The sequence below is a fragment of the Esox lucius genome, chromosome 21 (assembly GCF_011004845.1).
Source record: "Esox lucius isolate fEsoLuc1 chromosome 21, fEsoLuc1.pri, whole genome shotgun sequence".
In the NCBI taxonomy this organism is placed as follows: Eukaryota; Metazoa; Chordata; class Actinopteri; order Esociformes; family Esocidae; genus Esox; species Esox lucius.
This window is the reverse complement of record NC_047589.1, coordinates 10,010,723-10,031,928: the sequence shown is the minus strand read 5'-3', so window position 1 is coordinate 10,031,928 and position 21,206 is coordinate 10,010,723. Positions and strand designations below refer to the sequence as shown.

At 39.0% G+C, this 21,206-nt stretch overlaps 1 protein-coding gene and 1 long non-coding RNA gene across 3 annotated transcripts in view; both read right to left on the bottom strand.

The window, feature by feature from the left end:
• Nucleotides 1–5,076, bottom strand: part of myrip (myosin VIIA and Rab interacting protein) — a 129,898-nt gene extending 124,822 nt beyond the window's left edge. The window contains exon 1 of one of the 2 annotated variants that reach the window (XM_010899470.5): nt 4,676–5,076. The gene's annotated coding sequence lies outside the window, so the exon portion shown is untranslated. The remainder of the gene's footprint in view (nt 1–4,675) is intronic. The other variant, XM_020042018.3, reaches the window with a different exon arrangement.
• Nucleotides 5,077–20,679: 15,603 nt separating this feature from the next.
• On the bottom strand, nt 20,680–21,039 carry LOC105027374. The gene is made up of 3 exons (XR_829285.4): nt 20,999–21,039; nt 20,834–20,917; nt 20,680–20,705 (listed from the first exon to the last, which is right to left on the bottom strand). It is a non-coding gene; the product is annotated as an uncharacterized LOC105027374 (long non-coding RNA).
• Between the last annotated feature and the right edge of the window lie 167 nt (nt 21,040–21,206).

Genomic DNA, 21,206 nt, shown 5'->3' with positions numbered 1-21,206 from the left:
TCAATGGTGTTTACCATTATGAAATAGCCTACTGAGAATGCCAGCTTTGTGGTTGCTGCTGTTACTTATTTATCGTTATTATTTTAACTACATCATTGATTTTGCCTGTTTGTGATACACAGTGGACAAAACCTGATATGAAACGGGCACTGCAGAGATGAGCATTCCGGATGATTTCATCAGTGCAGTCTGTCTGTTTAATGGCTGTATTTAGTATTTAGCTTCAAAGGGTGGCTTTGACAACGGTATTCTATAAAAATGAAGGCCATCACTATTCTGACATCCAACCGCACAAGACATATTTCTCCTTTAGTCTGACGATCTCGCCCGTTTCCCTACACTTGTTCCCGCAGTTTTCTGCCACCACCAAATTTCAGTGACGTAACCATGATGTCCACTCCAAATGTCCACTCCTGCAAGCATACTGTCTGAGACCCCCGTTGGAAGCCTGCGCCCACCTTGACAACCGTTGGACTAGTGAATTCCACATGTTTACTCAAAGCCAACTTTGATTGGAGAGTCACAAACACATCAATTCCATACTGCAAAGCTCCTTTTCATAATGTCACATTGCACCTAATGCTTCCTCCTCAAGGAAACAAACAGCACTTGCTGCTGCTCAACACTAAATTCACCACCATTTTTACTACAGACACAGGATTATATTACCTTCTCCATTTTGACACCAAACCTACCACTGGTGTGCATGAGCAAACATCTCTATGGTCCTGGAAATGTAAATGCCTGGAGATTTCTGAACGGCATGGCTATTAAGTTTAGAATAGGAATTATCATCACATTAAAAGAAAAGTGCAATTTAAAAAAAAAAAATGTCTATCACCTTTTACATTAACTTGTATGCGCCCTGGACGTTGAAATACGTTGCTAATTTAAAACGAAGGTTACGTTTTAGTTTTCTATTTTATTTAAAATATCATTAAAATCTCTTTATTTATGCCTCTTCTACTTGTTCGGTCGGGTTCTCGTTGCGCTATCCTAATCACGCCATGTTCCTTTTTAACAGCAAAAATGACTACGCATGTGTTAGTAGAACTTGAATTGCATCTCATTTTCAAAACTATAGAAGAGTAGTATATGCAATATTATGCACTGTTAAGAACCTGGCAACAAAGGGCCTCAAGCTATAATAGGTTAACGTCAATAGCAACATTGCCTTTATCAAGTAGACAAACAGCATGTCTCAAAAAAAAAAAATAATAATAATAATCAACCTGACTGCCAAAATGTGGCCTCAAGCCGATCTTCCTGAAACACAAAAACCACAAGAACACATTATAATCTGTCAAGAAAGGATTAATTTGATACAAAATCTGAAGAGATGATGCATAGATACAGGTTCCCCAACAACAGCCTTGGAACTGTACCAAGCCACAGAGAGTTTGCTACCAGGCCTTGAAATATTTTCCAACATAGAGCAGAATGGGTAATCAATTAATTTGCTGTAGCCCACTTATTGAGCTAGTAGAGCATCTCTGACTCCCTAAAACATCTTGATTTAATGAACACCCATCACGTTCCTAAAATTCTAACAGTAGACTCCTGACTTTAAAAGGATTCACAACAAATCTGCCAATTCTTTTCACATGTTCCTTTCAGAGAATTTGCTGCCTTACCAGCCTCTGTTTCCCTAAAAATGTTATTAGTGTAAAACAATGTAATTTTAAGATTTCTTTAGGATGCAATATTATCATTTATTCTATACATATTTTCTGCGCATCTTTATGGGTGCCAATCCTTTTGCACTTGACTGGACATGTATGCATTTGCAGAGAGACATACTGTAAAGGCCCTAACAGTACGAAATATGCAGTGAACAAATAACTTTTGAAAGTTGCTATAGTTATCATCTGCTCAAACATAAATTACCCTGTGACTGAAAATAGTTACCCCTCGCTGGACTAGGATCTTTCACAAACTGTACAGTAAAAGGATTAACCACGCGGAGTCCTCGACCGAATGGATGCATAAAAAGCAGGCCTGTGTGCATGAGCTCAAAGGGCAGAGGCAGTCAAGCATTAAATTAACTGCTTGTATTTGCCTTTTGGTGGCTAACTTAAGGATTAGCTCTCAGCAATAACAAGAAGGGAGAGAACCACTCTCAATGTCAAAATCTCAAATTGTACCCAATTTCCTACAGTACAGTAATTCTGAAAAGTGCCCGTTGGGCTCTGGTCGAATGTAGTGTACATAGGGAATGGGGTGCCGTTTGGTGGGCCAATCGGAGTCACTACGAGGGACGTTTGAGCTCTAAGATATAGCTTATGAATAAAATGCATTATTACTTAACCACTTGAGTTTAATACACTGGCCGATGAGGTGCGATGCGTGTCCTGGCTTACTTTGTGACTAAAGACTGGAGATAGGGAGAATGTGAAAACAATTTAATGCATAGATCATAGAGGATTCTACAAAGTGCTATAGTCATAGACCAAAACGTGGCACCTAAACTGCAGAAACATATGCACTGGAAATGGTTTACAAGTCTTTCTCGTAAAATACATGAAAAACGACACCAAGTCCCGTCAAAAAGTGTCCTACTTATTTGGTGTTCTTGCCTTTCTTGGAGTCTGCTGGTTGTTGGCCATTTTTCTTGTCTCACTAATGTGTCAGGAATAAGACAGTTTCCAATTCCCTATTGGCTGAGTATGGCCTCAGAAGTAGGCCTATCTGTCAACTGTTGCCTACATTCTGGCTCTTTGTCACAAATGACACCCTAACACTCAATAGTATAATGACACCCTAACACTTGAGAGTATTTTGTCCCTTAAGGCTTCAGTTCAAAACTAGTGCACTATATTAGAAATAGGGTTCTATTTGGAATGCATTTGGATTGCATTCTGGTCCCTGGAATGCAGAGAAACACCTGATCATTTGTCACTGTCTGCTATCTTGTTATCACACTCAGTGCCGGCCTCCCAATTACCACCTTCCAACTGTAGATGCCAAGATGTGAATATGCTGCATTGAATTCACAAGCTGCTCGCCAGGCAATAGCCAATGGTTTGTGTGGATACACCAAAACTGACTGTTACTGAGGAAACCCCTTGACAGAAAAACAACTGATGTGAATTAAGAAAGGAGACATACTCCTAGATTTTTTTTTTCTAATTATAGGTCTTTAGATAGGATTTTAATGAATTAAAAAACAGTATTTGTAACAAAGGTCAGATGTGTTGGAAGCAATACAGACCAAATGTGAGTGCTTTAAGCTTAAAGTTTTGTCTACAGTCTTGCCACAGAGGGCAAATAAAACAGTATTTGTAACAAAGGTCAGATGTGTTGGAAGCAATACAGACCAAATGTGAGTGCTTTAAGCTTAAAGTTTTGTCTACAGTCTTGCCACAGAGGGCAAATTTATATTATACGCCACTTTTCGTCTTTATTTTGTGCATCAACATTAGCACAGTTCATGTACTCCTAATTACAGCTCCCAGGCAGCAAGAGAAATAAAAAAGAAAACGTTGTTGATTTGTTGGGACATTCAATCATGTTTTGTGTCATAGTTGAAAAGTTAGGTTGGCTACTGATAAAACAATAACATTGCATATAAATTCCTTCATCCTTTTGAACCTTTGCCATTGTTGATATCTTTAAAAACTATGAGTTCTAGTTGGAACATTTTCAGACATTTGATTGGAAGTAGACACATGTAGACTATACCTTTGTTTTTTAGTGAGCTCTGTGAAACATTAACAGTTGTGAATTAGCATGTAAATGAGGTTCATAACGCTGGACTCGCCCATATAATTTTGGTTACAAATTCAAATAATCGGATACACGGTAATATTATTATTTAAACCCAAGCCAGCTGAGAGTAGCCTATGACTCGTAACAGTCACCTTTTTATTACCACATTCTTACCGTGATTTAAATCCCCAAAACCGGCTCTCATGACTCAATCTCACGCATTCCCCAGCATCATCGCCAGAATGTGACCTATGCAGCGTCAGAGCTACCCAAACACTGGTTAACAATACCTGCTATATTCGCCTGCATAGGTAGCCTACCGCTGCAACTGTTAGGCTCAGGCGTATAAGGCTCATTTAAAACAGCTGTTATGTGTTTTATGCATATCAGGAAGGCCTGTAGCATACCTCAGAGTCCATTATATACCTTGCCTATACTAGAAAATCAATGGTCAACACAATGTCGTTTTACCAGATCGAACCTAATGAATTAAAGCCTTTGAGTCCAAACTATCCATCCCCCGTTCAGACTGCCACGTTGCTGGCACTGGCTTATTAAAACAGATAATCAATAGGGATTTGGCACGAATCAACATCAGTAACAGCATCAACATGCAAAACAGGTGTTGTTGACAAACGAATTTGTTGATGGGCTTTCGGTCCACGCTATGTGGGGTCACCTTTATCCCAAAACAATCACCTGTAGGACTAATTAATAGTGTCATATCGATCGAAATAGATTAGATCTGATCAGGTAAACAAAGACAAGATAATACTGCCTATTATATAAGGCTGTTCTAGGTTATAGTCTATCTGGAACGATGATAGGCAAATTTTCCAACAAGGAGAAAGTTAATTTAAAATTTGAATCGGGACATTTCCCGATTGGGTTCTATGCTGTTGGATATCATATCGGAGAGGTAGTCTGTTTCAAGGCAAATAAGTTGTTTTGATGATCGATTACTTACACGAGATCAGTGGGAGCCGGATGACCGCCAGCTACAGCCTGCAAACAGAGCGCTCTCCAGTACAGACAACGTGGGAAGATGCGTTTGGATAAACTTCCTTTTAAGCAGTCTCCAAGATACTTTCACCGGCTTCTCTTCTGGTTATTTCCCCCACGCAGCAGTCGCAGCAGGCACAATTGAGTCACGAGGTTTGAATTACAGTGAGAGTGCGCAGGCCACGCGAGGTGAGGATTTACATATCTTTGTTCACTGTGTTGTGATAATTATACGTCCAATTCCTATGAAAATCTGTTTAGCATGGACTAGAAAGACAGAAAGCCGCGGATCCCTCTCCTTATCCCTGTCATGCACTACGGTAAGTTCCAGCTGCTGATTCCATCCTTTGTCAGCACCTGGGCATCCTGTGGTATAGCCAATCAGAGAGCCTCAAGCCGACACCGGTACTCTCTCTTCAAGGAAGCAGCGCGCGGTGAATCTACTGCAGAATCAACTCGCGCGATGTGTGCCATTCTCATGTGCAAAAAAAGTGAATGAAAACACTAAAATAATTAGACATAGGCACTATCTCTCTACCTGCGATGGCTAGTTCAAATAACTTAATTAAATCGAAATTAGTAGTCTATGCAATTCGGTTGTGTGGGCTACATGGCGAACTGATAACATTCATTTGACTTTGGTTCAGGCATCTAGGACGAAAGTGCGTCTTCCGGATAACTATGTAAATCTGGCATATTTCATTAGAAATAGTAATGAGATGCAAATGGTATCTTTTAGGGACAGTTCGATTATCATTGTGGGGGGCTATTCAAAAGTCGGGGAGGGTGTTAGAACGTGTGTTTTTGCTCTGTGGAGGGATGTGTTTTGGGGTTAGGACTAGTGTGTTGGAAATTGTATTTTGCTCTGGAGGGATGTGTTTGTGGGTGGGGCAGAAGGGAGAGCAGTGTGTTTTATTTTTTATAGAGGTTTAAAAATGAGTATGCAGCTTTTACTTTTTTATCCTACACTGACATGTTTTAAGATGCTTTTTTTTTTACATTCTGAGATTATTTATTTTAATGAATTGCACATTTATTAAACTGTCTCCTCTGGGACCCACAGCCATTATCTATTCATCACGCCCTTGATTAGTGAATCTGTTGTTCCTGTTAAGGTTTACAACAAAATGGTGTAACCTCTGGGGGTCCCAGAGGAGAGGGTTGAAGATCTAGGACTACAAACATGTCTCTCCAACAAACAGAACAGAAATCATGTCTTCTCTATTCTTGGTTTATATATTTGCAATGTTTAATTTTTTTTTGCTTATTCCCAAATCAAAGTTTTCATCACTAAGCTTTTAAGCATGTTTTCTGGTTAATAGCTATCTACGCATTTTCTATACATGTTCTATATTTAAGATTAGTCTTTGTTGCACCTCTGAAATGCAACCAAGCTACACACCAGTTGTCTTTACTAAGTACACCTATCTAGTCCTCTCTGAACGCATTGTGCATTCAGAGAGGACCTTCAGCACACCACTGTTGTAAAGAGTAATGGAGTATTTGTGGCCTTTCTGAATGACTCTGGTCAGTGTCATCTTACCTCTATCATTAACACAGGGTTTTCTCCCTCAGACCTGCCACTTACTTGAGAGATTGTAGAGCATAAAAATCCCAGGTGATAGCAGTTTCTGAGATGCAGGAACCACCACGTCTGGCACCAACAATCATATCATAGTAAGAGTTGCTCAAGTGTCTTCCCAATTCTAATGTTTGGTTGAACAACAACTAAGTCTCTTGACAATGTCTGCATGCTCTATATATTCAGTTGAAGCCACATGATTCGCTGTTTGGCTATTTTTCGCTGTTTGGTTATTTTTGAAACTGAGTGCTACATAGTTAAAAATGTAGGCAATCACAAGTTCACTCCACATTAGAGGTTCTCCAGCTAAATTAGACTTGAAAATTCAGATACCTGACCCAAGACTCCAGAAATAAGTCAGAAACAGGTTTTAGTTATATGTTTTAAAATGTATTTACCTACTGCACAGGATTCATTTGGATCTGTCTTCTCTTAATGAAATATCTTAGGTAATGAGAAAATTATCAATTTCACTCTAAGCTTGTCATCCTAAAGTGAAATTGACAGAAAAGTACATCCCAAGGTATTTTCTGATCAAATTTTCACGCTTTCATAGAATGTTTGGGAATTACATGGAAGGAATGTGTGAACAATCTATAGGAATTTTGGTTAGAAAAGTTTCCACTTGTTTGGATAAAAAATAGACTGCAGTGAATAAAAATTAGCATGTTTGCAAACAAATTGTTCTTTTTGCACTTGTAGCAGAGTATAGAACGTACCGTAAGCTCACTCCACAGCTATCTTAAAACGTCACTGATGGGGTGTTTTGTATAGTTTTGTATAGTCCAAATGGTTGAAACATTGTCAAGCAATGTTGTTTTCTAAAGCAGAGTACACAGATAGAGCTCAGTGTGGGGTATTGTTAACAGTCAGAGAGGAGGCAATACTGTTAGCAGCTTTAAAATCTGTTAGCATGATAAAAATTTCACTGAACTGTTTGAAGTTGGTTTCACACAGCTCTTTTTGATGAATGTTGGGAACCCGGACCGCATTGATGAAATGAGCTGTTATGTATGTTATTTGCTGATGATTTACAACATTATTCACTGAAGATTGCATATCCACGAGGAAGAAACAATAAATTTGTGTTGCATACACATTTTTCCAATACGGTCATGTCATAAAATGCTGCAAACTATTTAATAATTAAGACAGATAAAACGTAAACTATTTCAGCAGAGGAGCCGGCACACCAAAAAGACTTGGAATGCCCATCACTAAAAATAACTATTAAAACCATATGAGTCTTCAATATTCTAACCAGACCTGTAGCCAGTCCGAGGAATAGTAGGCCTGTATGCAAATAAGTCATTAGCCATACACAGTGCTGTCATGGTCACTGTGTTTACAGGCTGTTGCAAAGTCACTACTTTAGATCATAACAAATTGTTTATGATACATGTCCATGACTGTTTTAATGCAAATATGCAAATACCACAGGAATCGTCTTACATTTGAGAACACACCAGTCCTGATCAAATCCTGAATGGGTTGGCTCTCTCTTAACCAGTCACGGTCATCAACAACACTCGCAAGAACAAGATGAGGGACTGTGCATCAACCCTTTTATAGCTTGTAGTTGTCAGTCGTCATTGCACTGATACTTCTGCAGCCTGTCTGCCAATGTTCTCTCCTAACTTGTTCCAAATGCAGATAACATCTAAATGGTAACTTGACACCCATCTGATCTATCGGACAACCATATACTAACTACTACTATTGGATAACCTTAATTAAGTTCAGAATAGCTAGCTAGTCAAATGATACACATATATACTGTTTTATTTCACAACACTGTTTCCAAAAATGTTGTGACGCTGCGTAAAATACAAATAAAAACAGAATGTAATGATGTGCAAATCTTTTATTCCCATTTATGGAAAATTGTTCAAAGAACACAAACTGTTGAACGAGAGAAATGTTGTTCATCAAGAAATAATTATTTCAAACAAAACCATGGAAAGGCTATAACGAAACCTGTAGGACGTGGCCTCCATGATTCCCATAAACAAATAAACATTTTGAGTTGTCAGACCACAGGACCATTTTCCACTTTGCCTCAGTCCATCTTAAATGAGCTCGGGTCCAGAGAAGGCGGCAGTGTTTCTGGATCTTGTTTAAACCTGATTTCTTCTTAGCATGGAAGCGTTTTAACCCGCATTTGCGGATGCAGCAAGAAACTGTGTTCACAGATTATGATTTTCTGAAGTGTTCCTGAGTCCACGCAGTGATTTCCACTGCAGAATGGTGTCTGTTTTTTTTTTTTTTTTTTGGTGTCTGAATGCCAGAAAATCATGGCCAACCAATATAGTTTTTTTTACCTATTGTGTATAGATTTCTCTGGATTCTCTGAATCTTTTAATGATATTATGTACTGTAGGTTATGAGATCCCCAAAGTCTTTGCAATTTTCCGTTGAGAAATCTTATTCTTAAATTGTTGCACTATTTGCCCCCTCCCCATCTTCACTTCTGACAGACTCAGCCTCTCTGGGATGCTCTTTTTCTACCCAGTCATGTTACTGACCTGTTTCCAATTAACCCAGTTAGTTGTCAGATGTTTCCCCAGTTTCTTTTTTTGTATTACATAACTTTACCAGTCTTTTGTTGCCCCTGTCCCAGGTTTTTTTAAACGTGTTTCTGACATCAAATCCCAAGTTTGTATATATTTTTCAAGGAACAATAAAAAATTTCAGTTTCAACATTTGATATATTGCCTTTGCTCTATTTTCTATTTAATATAGGGTTTAGATGATTTGCACATCTTTGCATTCTGTTTTTACTTCCATTTTACACCGCGTCCCACATTTCTGGAAATGGGGTTGTATAATTGCACTATAGGTTCACATTCTTTCAGGCAGCACTATGCATGCCGGCAAGCTATATGGAAAACTTACCAGAAGAAAGCCTTTACTCTTATGAAGACATGTCAGCACCTATAAGCAGAGAAGATTAACATGGAGCTTTATGACCACCAACAAAACAGAATTTGGTGGAAAATGTGGGATGGTCATGCTGAAAAAAAAAACTATAATTTAGGGTTTAAATGTTTTGCACATCTTTGCATTCTTCAAGCCAGGACCTTCAGCATGCACTTGGACGGTTTGCAGCCGAGTGTGAAGCGGTGGGGATGAAAATCAGTACCTCCAAATCCGAGGCCATGGTCCTTAGTCGGAAAAGGGTGGCTTGCCCACTTCAGGTTGGTGGAGAGTGCCTGCCTCAAGTGGAGGAGTTTAAGTATCTAGGGGTCCTGTTCACGAGTGAGGGAAGGAAGGAACGGGAGATTGACAGACGGATCGGTGCAGCTTCTGCAGTAATGCGGTTGATGTATCGGTCTGTCGTGGTGAAGAAAGAGCTGAGCCGCAAGGCGAAGCTCTCGATTTACTGGTCAATCTACGTTCCTACTCTCACCTATGGTCATGAGCTTTGGGTCATGACCGAAAGGACAAGATCCCGGATACAGGCGGCCGAAATGAGCTTTCTCCGCAGGGTGGCTGGGCGATCCCTTAGAGATAGGGTGAGAAGCTCGGTCACCCGGGAGGAGCTCAGAGTAGAGCCGGTGCTCCTCCACATCAAGAGGGGTCAGCTGAGGTGGCTTGGGCATCTCTTTCGGATGCCTCCGGAACGCCTTCCTGGGAAGGTGTTCCGGTCCCGTCCCACCGGGAGGAGACCCCGGGGAAGACCTAGGACACGCTGGAGGGACTATGTCTCCCGGCTGGCCTGGGAACGCCTCGGTGTCCCCCCTATCTCTAAGGGATCGCCCAGCCACCCTGCGGAGAAAGCTCATTTGGGCTGCCTGTATCCGGGATCTTGTCCTTTCGGTAAGTAAGCATTCTGTTAACCGAGGTGTGATGTCAAAAGCAAGTAGAAAAATAGGCTTAGGCATTATATAGATCTGCTAATCTCTATATGACTTGAACATACAGTCCAACATGAGAAGTTAAAGGGGATTGATAATGTGAATGGTCAGTGGTTAATGGTTGCTAGAATGAGCTTCTGGGTCTAAGTGCCACTTCCAGTATCCTTTGACACTGTGCTCCCAATCCTTTTAGGCAAATCTGTATTAACGTGCAACAGCGAACGTCTGCTATGCAACTATCAATTTAGATAGTCAAAGATTAAAGTGATATGACACGATTACTTCCCATCATTAGCGAACTTGAATAAATATATGATTTCTAATACTCAGACCTAATAGTGAGTTTCAAAGTCCTGTTTGGAGAGGACTCAGAATGTTCGGGGACCCTTTTTGTCTCGACTTTTACTATCAGTGGCCAGCGATCGCAGAGGGCATCTTTAAACATACTGCAGCTAATGAAGTAAATAGGAAGAGATAGGAAAGTTAATTCACCGCTGAACACAATTTACTTTCCTTCCTTGAGGATCAATCATGCCACTGCCGTAGTTGTCGTCACATTAGCATTTGAATAATGAACAAAACTAATGGCGCTATCAAAATGTTGCAATTACATGTGTTGGTAATCCTTGATATGAAAGCCCTAATTCGTTAAAGAAACAGGAGAATCGTTCACATTGGACAAATAGTCATTACATTACTAACTACGACATAATGAAATAATCTCCAGGGGTTGTACATCAAGAAGCTTTGTCGCATGAAAAAAGTAAAAGAAGTACCTTAACGACTGTAGGTGCCCCTTTTCGGCCCATGTCATCAAAAGCACTTGCTTCAAAACTTTGAATGCCATGGTTATCTGTGGGATGAAAGTGATTCTACTTCTAGGTTATGCACAGATAAGCAACATGTCATACATGTATCATATACCTATGATTTTCTTATTGGCCAAGGTCCCAGACTACATCTTTTACACAAACTCTATTGAAGGCAGTTAGAACTATCTATGGCAGTGTTTCCCAATCCTGGCCCTGGGGACCCCAAGGGGTGCACATTTTAGTAGTTTGTCCTGGCACTCTCACACCTGATTCAAATGTTGCCCTACCACTTACACACCTGATTGACACAATCAACCTATCATCAAGTCTTTAGTTTGAATCAGGTGTGTGGCAAATCATGTGTTTTTGAAATACATTAATTATAGATATAGACTTGTCCCTGTGATTCATAAGGAGGTTGAGGTCTACTGGAAGGATTTCTACAGTGCTTATGATTCATTTGGAGGTCTTCTGTTAAATAACAAATAAGGAGATAGAATACCATTTATCAATGTAAAACATATTTATATTTATAGACCTTTGTTTACCCCACAATTATTGGTATGTAGTAATTTGTTTTTTATAATTGAATAATGCCAAGTTTTAAAAAGAAAACACTAGCCAATCAACTTGGTTTGCTCTTTTATAAGTGTCTTTACCCTGGACCTACACTGGAACATATTGATACAGCTGGAACCTACAGAATATTTTAATGGAGTTAACTATATCTGGGAGACATGAAATGTCTTTAGTTGGAGGTCCAGGAAACTGTAGGTTTCAATTGAAATGTCAGAATGTTTGTCAGTGTTTACTTTTTGTACTTGGCATTGTTCCATTATTTCAAAGGTCTGAAATTTTAGTTTGTCCATAAAGTTATGATAAATCAATCAATCAATAAAATGTATTTATAAAGCCCTATTTACAACAGCAATTGTCACAAAGTGCTTTACAGAGACACCCGGCCTTAAACCCCAAGGAGCAAACAACAGTAGTGTTGAATTTCAGTGGCTAGGAAAAACTCCCTAAGAAGGTCGAATTTAGGGAGAAACCTAGAGAGGACCCAGGCTCAGAGGGGTGACCAGTCCTCTTCTGGCTGTGCTGGGTGAGATATTAAGAGTCCAATTGGAATAATAATAAATGTCTCTGGGCTAAATCCAGAGTTTGATTTTAGACTAGGTATGACCAGGTGGACAAGGACAGGGACAGCAACGGGCCCCCCAAACCAGGTAATCCGCAGGTGTGGACCAGGACCTCATCTCCTCCTAAAATTTAAAACTGGAGGAGACTGAAAAAAAGTTAGTAGTGAATTCCTCATATCCCCCAGCACAATAATATAGCAGCGTAACACCTTGGAACTGAGACTTGGAACTAAATCCCCACAGGTCCCCACAGAGAAATATAATCTGCTGTGCGTTTGAGGATCAAATGTGCTGGAACTTTATACTGCTTTCTTTGCAGGAATAAAAAGAAAAATGCTTCACTTCTTCTCTGCTCTAACAGATGAAGTGTTGATAAAGAGACAAAGGCTCTTCTGCTTCTCCTTGTGCTCTTTATGGCTTGTTTCCAGATCTCTGCCTACATCCGTCCACTACCTGTTTCATTGCTGAGAAAGGGGGGCTGGCCAAATTTTAGTTATCAATAAAAAGTGCCACTCTCCCCAACGTGCAAAAAATATTTCCACTTGACCTCTAGTTGTATTAAAAAAATGAAGACCCTCTTCCAAATATTGCGGCCACAAAATGATGACACAATGAAACCGACATCAGTGTGCTACTGCTAACAAAATTGTTTAGTTCACTGACAGTCCTCCTGCCCAAACAGGGAGCAAACCAGTTATTCTCCGTGCCACCACCTTTCTTGACATTGTCTATGTGGATTAAATGTATTCAAAAAGGTTTGACAAATCCGAGGCCATGGTCCTCAGTCGGAAAAGGGTGGCTTGCCCACTTCAGGTTGGTGGAGAGTGCCTGCCTCAAGTGGAGGAGTTTAAGTATCTAGGGGTCTTGTTCACGAGTGAGGGAAGGATGGAACGGGAGATTGACAGACGGATCGGTGCAGCTTCTGCAGTAATGCGGTCGATGTATCGGTCTGTTCTGGTGAAGAAAGAGCTGAGCCACAAGGCGAAGCTCTCGACTTACCGGTCAATCTACGTTCCTACTCTCACCTATGGTCATGAGCTTTGGGTCATGACCGAAAGGACAAGATCCCGGATACAGGCAGCCCAAATGAGCTTTCTCCGCAGGGTGGCTGGGCGATCCCTTAGAGATAGGGTGAGAAGCGTAAGGACACCCAGCACAGCCAGAAGAGGACTGGTCACCCCTCTGAGCCTGGGTCCTCTCTAGGTTTCTCCCTAAATTCGACCTTCTTAGGGAGTTTTTCCTAGCCACTGAAATTCAACACTACTGTTGTTTGCTCCTTGGGGTTTAAGGCCGGGTGTCTCTGTAAAGCACTTTGTGACAATTGCTGTTGTAAATAGGGCTTTATAAATACATTTTATTGATTGATTGATTTATCATAACTTTATGGACAAACTAAAATTTCAGACCTTTGAAATAATGGAACAATGCCAAGTACAAAAAGTAAACACTGACAAACATTCTGACATTTCAATTGAAACCTACAGTTTCCTGGACCTCCAACTAAAGACATTTCATGTCTCCCAGATATAGTTAACTCCATTAAAATATTCTGTAGGTTCCAGCTGTATCAATATGTTCCAGTGTAGGTCCAGGGTAAAGACACTTATAAAAGAGCAAACCAAGTTGATTGGCTAGTGTTTTCTTTTTAAAACTTGGCATTATTCAATTATAAAAAACAAATTACTACATACCAATAATTGTGGGGTAAACAAAGGTCTATAAATATAAATATGTTTTACATTGATAAATGGTATTCTATCTCCTTATTTGTTATTTAACAGAAGACCTCCAAATGAATCATAAGCACTGTAGAAATCCTTCCAGTAGACCTCAACCTCCTTATGAATCACAGGGACAAGTCTATATCTATAATTAATGTATTTCAAAAACACATGATTTGCCACACACCTGATTCAAACTAAAGACTTGATGATAGGTTGATTGTGTCAATCAGGTGTGTAAGTGGTAGGGCAACATTTGAATCAGGTGTGAGAGTGCCAGGACAAACTACTAAAATGTGCACCCCTTGGGGTCCCCAGGGCCAGGATTGGGAAACACTGCCATAGATAGTTCTAACTGCCTTCAATAGAGTTTGTGTAAAAGATGTAGTCTGGGACCTTGGCCAATAAGAAAATCATAGGTATATGATACATGTATGACATGTTGCTTATCTGTGCATAACCTAGAAGTAGAATCACTTTCATCCCACAGATAACCATGGCATTCAAAGTTTTGAAGCAAGTGCTTTTGATGACATGGGCCGAAAAGGGGCACCTACAGTCGTTAAGGTACTTCTTTTACTTTTTTCATGCGACAAAGCTTCTTGATGTACAACCCCTGGAGATTATTTCATTATGTCGTAGTTAGTAATGTAATGACTATTTGTCCAATGTGAACGATTCTCCTGTTTCTTTAACGAATTAGGGCTTTCATATCAAGGATTACCAACACATGTAATTGCAACATTTTGATAGCGCCATTAGTTTTGTTCATTATTCAAATGCTAATGTGACGACAACTACGGCAGTGGCATGATTGATCCTCAAGGAAGGAAAGTAAATTGTGTTCAGCGGTGAATTAACTTTCCTATCTCTTCCTATTTACTTCATTAGCTGCAGTATGTTTAAAGATGCCCTCTGCGATCGCTGGCCACTGATAGTAAAAGTCGAGACAAAAAGGGTCCCCGAACATTCTGAGTCCTCTCCAAACAGGACTTTGAAACTCACTATTAGGTCTGAGTATTAGAAATCATATATTTATTCAAGTTCGCTAATGATGGGAAGTAATCGTGTCATATCACTTTAATCTTTGACTATCTAAATTGATAGTTGCATAGCAGACGTTCGCTGTTGCACGTTAATACAGATTTGCCTAAAAGGATTGGGAGCACAGTGTCAAAGGATACTGGAAGTGGCACTTAGACCCAGAAGCTCATTCTAGCAACCATTAACCACTGACCATTCACATTATCAATCCCCTTTAACTTCTCATGTTGGACTGTATGTTCAAGTCATATAGAGATTAGCAGATCTATATAATGCCTAAGCCTATTTTTCTACTTGCTTTTGACATCACACCTCGGTTAACAGAATGCTTACTTATGCTGACGCAACACACGCTCTTAATGGTTTCAAATAGTGGAACATTAATCATCAACATCCAATACCCTCCCCAACTGCCCTCCATAACAATGACATGTATGGGTCATAATGTGGGCATGGTTAATGATATTGAAAACAAGATTGGTCATTAACGGTGAATGGTTTTCGATGGATAATGGTTCCGTATGGTTCAGCAGCTAATCCTGGCGAAGTGCTGAGTCACTGCAGTCTGGGCTCAGCTTCAGACCATTGCCAGGTGAATACTGATAAGCACATCTATGACTGAATCTTAACAAGCTCCTCAACCTACGGTGGGAAATATATTCCCAGTCCAACCCATGTATCACGTTATTTTCACTTATATTAAAAAGCACTAGCCAATCAACTCCTCCAAGAAATGTATGAGGTTTGCGCATGATGACCATCTCATAATAATAGTGTATTTGTAATGGGTCCCAGCTACCAAGTCAGCAGATTATATTTTCCTGTAAAATAGGAGAAATTGAGAGACTGGAGGTGTCTGGTTCTTGGACAAAAATCCCTTTAACCCCAGAGCAAATAGAAATAACTGTAAATGTGAATCAATTTACTCTAGGCTAGCCTACATCGCTGGAGAGCAAAGGGTAAACTACCCCTCTGAAATATCAGGAACAACGGTTTACGTAAAAGGAACAATGCTAACAGCAATGAAACATTACAAATATCCAAAGGCTACAAAGTTAACAATAATACATCAAGACATTATGAGATTAGGTCCAACAGTTATGAAAATGTTGTTTTAGGAATTAACTAAATAGATTGGAAACAGCATAGAAAACAATTGCGAATTTACAGTATTTTCTTTCTCTCCCTAGCTACCTTTTAATCCCTTCAAATTTTGTGTCACTACCTTACCATTCAGGAATTTAACACTTCATTCTCAAAATGATGTGTGCCTATATTTTGACATTATAACAACCTGTAAAAAAGGGGATATTGTGAGACTGGGAATGATGTTCTTAAACAACTTAGCTCAGAATGACAAAACATAAAGTCAAAGAACTTCACCAATAAGAGTGCCAAAATCTTGTCGTTACCCCCATGTGGTAACACTTGGTATATTACTCCCAAAGTATTATCTTAAACTCTTAAACAGAATTGTTTTGTTACAAAAATAATGTGCATACCTCTTAAACAATGAAAACATAAAATGTACACAAAATGTTACCTATACATTTTGTGTGTGTCACATATCAAATTCATGCAGCACTTTTCATAGAACCTAAAAGTGCATCAAGGGCAAAAACTAATGAGCAACATTCTTTACGACAGGTCAACCGGCAAAGGCCAAGTCTTTGAATGCTGCACTCTCTTACTACAGATAACTCAAACAGATTAGTAGTTTTGACAGCCAATTTCAAAAACTGTACAAGTACAGTGCTGTTTTTAACCCCTCCACACAATACCCATAGCCCATCAAGATAACTTGGAGGATTAATGAACCTAGGTCATAATTAGTGTAGGGTTCAGTCAGTGTAAAGATCATAATCAATGAAGTATGTGCACGATATAGGGCAGATGTACGATTGCTAAAACAGGATTAGGCAAAGATTGTAGGCCATTCTCGTCCCTCCATCCCTGTCTCCATGCCTCCTACAGTGTGAAAAAGTGTGTGTCATTGTGTGTGTGCAGCGACATTCAAGTCATGTTCACCCGGGAATAGATTCACTTCACAGCAGAATTCTGGCATTTGAGGGACATTTTTCAGGGGGGTGCAATACACGCTGTGCAAACTCTTCATCCAAATGCCAGACTTCAGTGTACAATGTAATTGGTCAATGAATCACAACTACATTGACAGTGAGGCAGAATTGATTTATGAATCCTAAGCAGGTCTTTTGTGGGGATCATTTGTAACAATTCTTCTTCATAATGTTTGGCTATTTATTAATGTTGTTGCAGGAAATAAACAAATTATCTCCAATTTCATATGCTGTAGGTGTCCAACCTTATAGAGACTTTCGTTTAAATGAGCATAGTATATTTCTACAAACAAATATTATTTAGAAAGCAAGCATAAGCATTTCCATTTAGGACCTGTGGTTTGATTAAAAGGGGACAATCCATAAGTGCAGACCCAATGGTGTCAAGGATCTGGAAAGATTCTAGATGGAGGTCTTGTCCCTTCCAATGTGTTCCAAAATCCTAATAGTTTGTAAAAGACAGTATGGTTTTCTTTGCAAGGGGAGAGTATTTAAAACAAGATTGTGATTATTTTTGACACTTAATGTTTTGGGAAATACATTTTCTAATTTTCCAAACGTGTAAAAACAATGTTCTTGAATCCTTAATGATAGTACAATATATTCCATGTTTTGAAATTAGAATATAGCTGTTGCATTCTTGGTTGGTAAACAGTTCATTAAAATGTATTGTCATGTTCCCTTTTTTAGCCTAAATCACAAAAGTTGACTTGTTCAACAAGGGTGGACTAAGAGCTTTTCTCAAGCCAGGGTTATGTTCCTTAACATTTTATTTTTCAATTTTCATCCAGTTTTTCTTTCATCCCAATATAGTGATATACAATTTCTTATTATGTCCTTGCCTTGTTGTAACAACTCCACAATAGGATAGCCGAAGATTAGGACAGGTTTTCTCCAAGCATGTCTTGCCAAGCCGTTCTGATTCTTATCACACTGCTCAATAAACCAGAAAGTGTTCATCCGGTATTCGTGTGCTTGAGGGTAACATAATCCCCAGGTTTACAACCATGATGGAGATTGCAGATGCCCATCCTTACCAAAATGAGTTGCTAGAGTGCAACGTGACATGACAGGCCTGTCAGACTTTCCACACCTCCATCCCGGGCAGCTCTGAGCCAAATTGAAGCACCCAACGCTGAACCACCAGGGCATTGTTGTATACCATGAGCAGGATTTTTAAAAAACAGCCACATTGATGCAGCTGTAGATAGTCACTTGGAGGTATTTTTTTTCTTCTTAATCTACACACAATACCCCCTAATGACCAAATAAAATAGACAGTTTAAGTATAAGATTCATGTATAAGATGTATGTAGATTTAGAGGTTAAATAGATTCAGATCTATTTACTCACTACTTGTTGAGGCACCTTTGGCAGCAATTACAGCCTCAGGTCTTCTTGGTATGACTCTACAACCATGGCACACTTGCAAGCTTGCCTATTGGTGTTTTGAACATATTTTATTAACTAGATTTAACAAACATTGGTCAAAAAAAATCCTGCCAGCTTCCTCAAAAAATCCTGCCACTGAGCAAATCAGGACTCATCTTGCAACCAAAAATATTAAAGTTGTGAGAATTCAGTGCAGGTTCCATTATGCATTTATGGGGAACATTCAACCTGTACCCACTTGAAGTTAGTTTCAGATGGGAACCATTTATGCATTATGTTGACATATTAGTGCCCAACCTAAAAAAGGGGAGTAAATCACATACTACTTGAACATACAAATGTCTATGTCTAAGTCTTCAGTTGTTTCTCCAGATTGTTACAGACTGAATTTACATTTAAGTTTTAAAAAAATGCAATCAATCTATATGCAATACCCAATAATGACAAAGCAAAAAAATGTACAAGACAAAAATATCTAATGTACATAGGCATTCAGACACTCTACTCAGTACTTTGCAGAAAAGCCTTTGGCAACGATCAGTTTGAATCTTCTTGGTTATGCATCTACCAGCAACCAGAGGAAGAAATTCTAATGAATCCATTTCAGAATAAGGCTGTAATGTAACAAAAAATGGAAGGGCTAATGTTGGCCCTGGGTGCTAAGTAGATAACTGCTAGTTATTTGGGCTTTCTAGATAGCAGATATAATAAATTATTTGCCTTTTCTGCTGTGGTATAACTATAACCAAGCCAACAAACTATTTTATAGTGTCTTAGGCTAGTGGCGCCAGACAAATATAGGTAGCTTACTAGCTAGGTAGCTTGCTACTTAGATGGATTTCAGCTTGTCCAACTTGGGTCATTAAAAGCATACCTATTCCTCCATTGCTCAAAATAATTTTCTCCAGAGCTTTATCCCAATTGCTTTAGACTAGAGAAGCTACATAATGACAGGAACAAAATTAACAAGAGAAAAATGCTGTGAAAAATGCTTTATCTAATGGCTGTGAATAACACCAACAATAACAAACTATTTGAGATGTTTTATTTAGCTCTTTTAATGTAAGGAGGTACTTTCTAAGAACTCACTATGTGGCATCAATTGGAGTCAGACAATATTTATTTTAGTGTTTAAAATATACAACCATGTATCTAGAAAAGTTGAGTAACTGTGTAAAATGTAAAGAAAAACAGAATGCAATGATGTGCAAATCATTTAAATGTTATATTCAATAGGAAATACACTGCAACGCGTAATCATCACAGTATAACAACAAATCAATTAAACTTCAGGGAAATCAATCTGGCCAGTTAGGAAGCATAAGCGATTGTGAATCAATTGCACGTTTGGTGTGAATGAAAGTGACAACAGGTGCACTGGAGAAGCTACAGAAAGACAACCCCCAAAAAGGGAATGGTTTTACAAGTGGTGGACACAGACAGTTGCTCTATCCTAATCCTTCCGGACTGATTATTTTTGAGTTTTGGAAAATTATAACACAAACACAATAATTGTTAATAATATAAAGAGGTCAGCTCAGGGATGAAAATAATTACCAGTAAACATAAGTAATGAGGATATTTGGTACCAAAGAATGTGCAGGATACCAAATAAATCGAGGTATAACATCACATTTTCAAGCAATTTCTAACAATAGGAAAAGTGGTAATAATTTAAAGTAAAGCTCTAGAGTAGAATAGACCATTATAATGCCATTGCTGACCTGGAGCACAAGATTTACACCGTGCTGCAATAAGATCTGCGTCTCTTGTATCTGTGATAAACAAAACTTGATATATATCAAGTTGTGTTTAACAGTAGTAGAACAGACCATTATAACTGCAAGGATTTACAAGCTATATTTAACAATAGAATAACAGTTAAGCACTGTGACGGAATGAAAAATGCTGATGTTAAAAACAGAGTAAGTAGAATATTTGGTACCAGGTAATGTGCAATATCAAGTATCAGAGGTATGAAATAGTATTTCCACGCTATTATTAATAGAATAACAGTTAAGCACACTGATGGAATGAAAGTAGAATTTTGGTACTAGTTAACGTGCAATATCAAGTAACAGGTATGAAATAGGATTTACAAACGTTAAGCAAATCGTTAAGCACTGACGGAATGAAATAAGCCAATGCATAAGTTAAAATAAAAATAAAAAAAACAGTGAACAGGGTGGATTTGGTGAGTGTAGTCTGGCACTTCTGGCTTCTTGATGTTACTGACTGCAGGATAAAGAAAGTGTTCCAGTTCAGTGATGCTGGGGTGTCAGCCTAGGTTTAAGGGGTCGGCTGTGGGTCTTTCTCAGCTGTGCGGCTTTTTCTGCCTTCACGGTCAGATGCTCCTTTCAGGTAACGCACCTACAGGGGTTCCCAGAATAAAATAATAAAGTAGTCAGTCCTGGTCCCTCAAATACTAAACTATGGCATTTATATCTACATGTACAGGTATTAAACTAACAACCACAGGTGTTGTTTGCAAGTTGTACCTGATTGCCCAGTTAGAGCAAACGTCTTCAACATTGTCCCTACTTGCTTCACCTGCTGTTTAAGTGAGCGGCTGTCATCCAAAGCTACAAAATGAAAGGCATATGGTAATTCTGAACCTACATTACACACAAAAAAGTAAAATTTAAGAGAGTGCACATTCTCACCTGCTTGTGCATTGCATTCCTTCAGGGCTTGGTTTTCATTCTGGAGTCTCTGGAAATCTACATAAACAAACAACTACCAAAGGCAATATTTTCAATACTGTTAAAACACTGGACAATAAGACATAGGCCTAGAATATACCTTCATAGCTGAAAACTTTGTGCTGTACACAAGATGCCAGGGGCGTCCAAGGGCCAATAACAAAGCGAT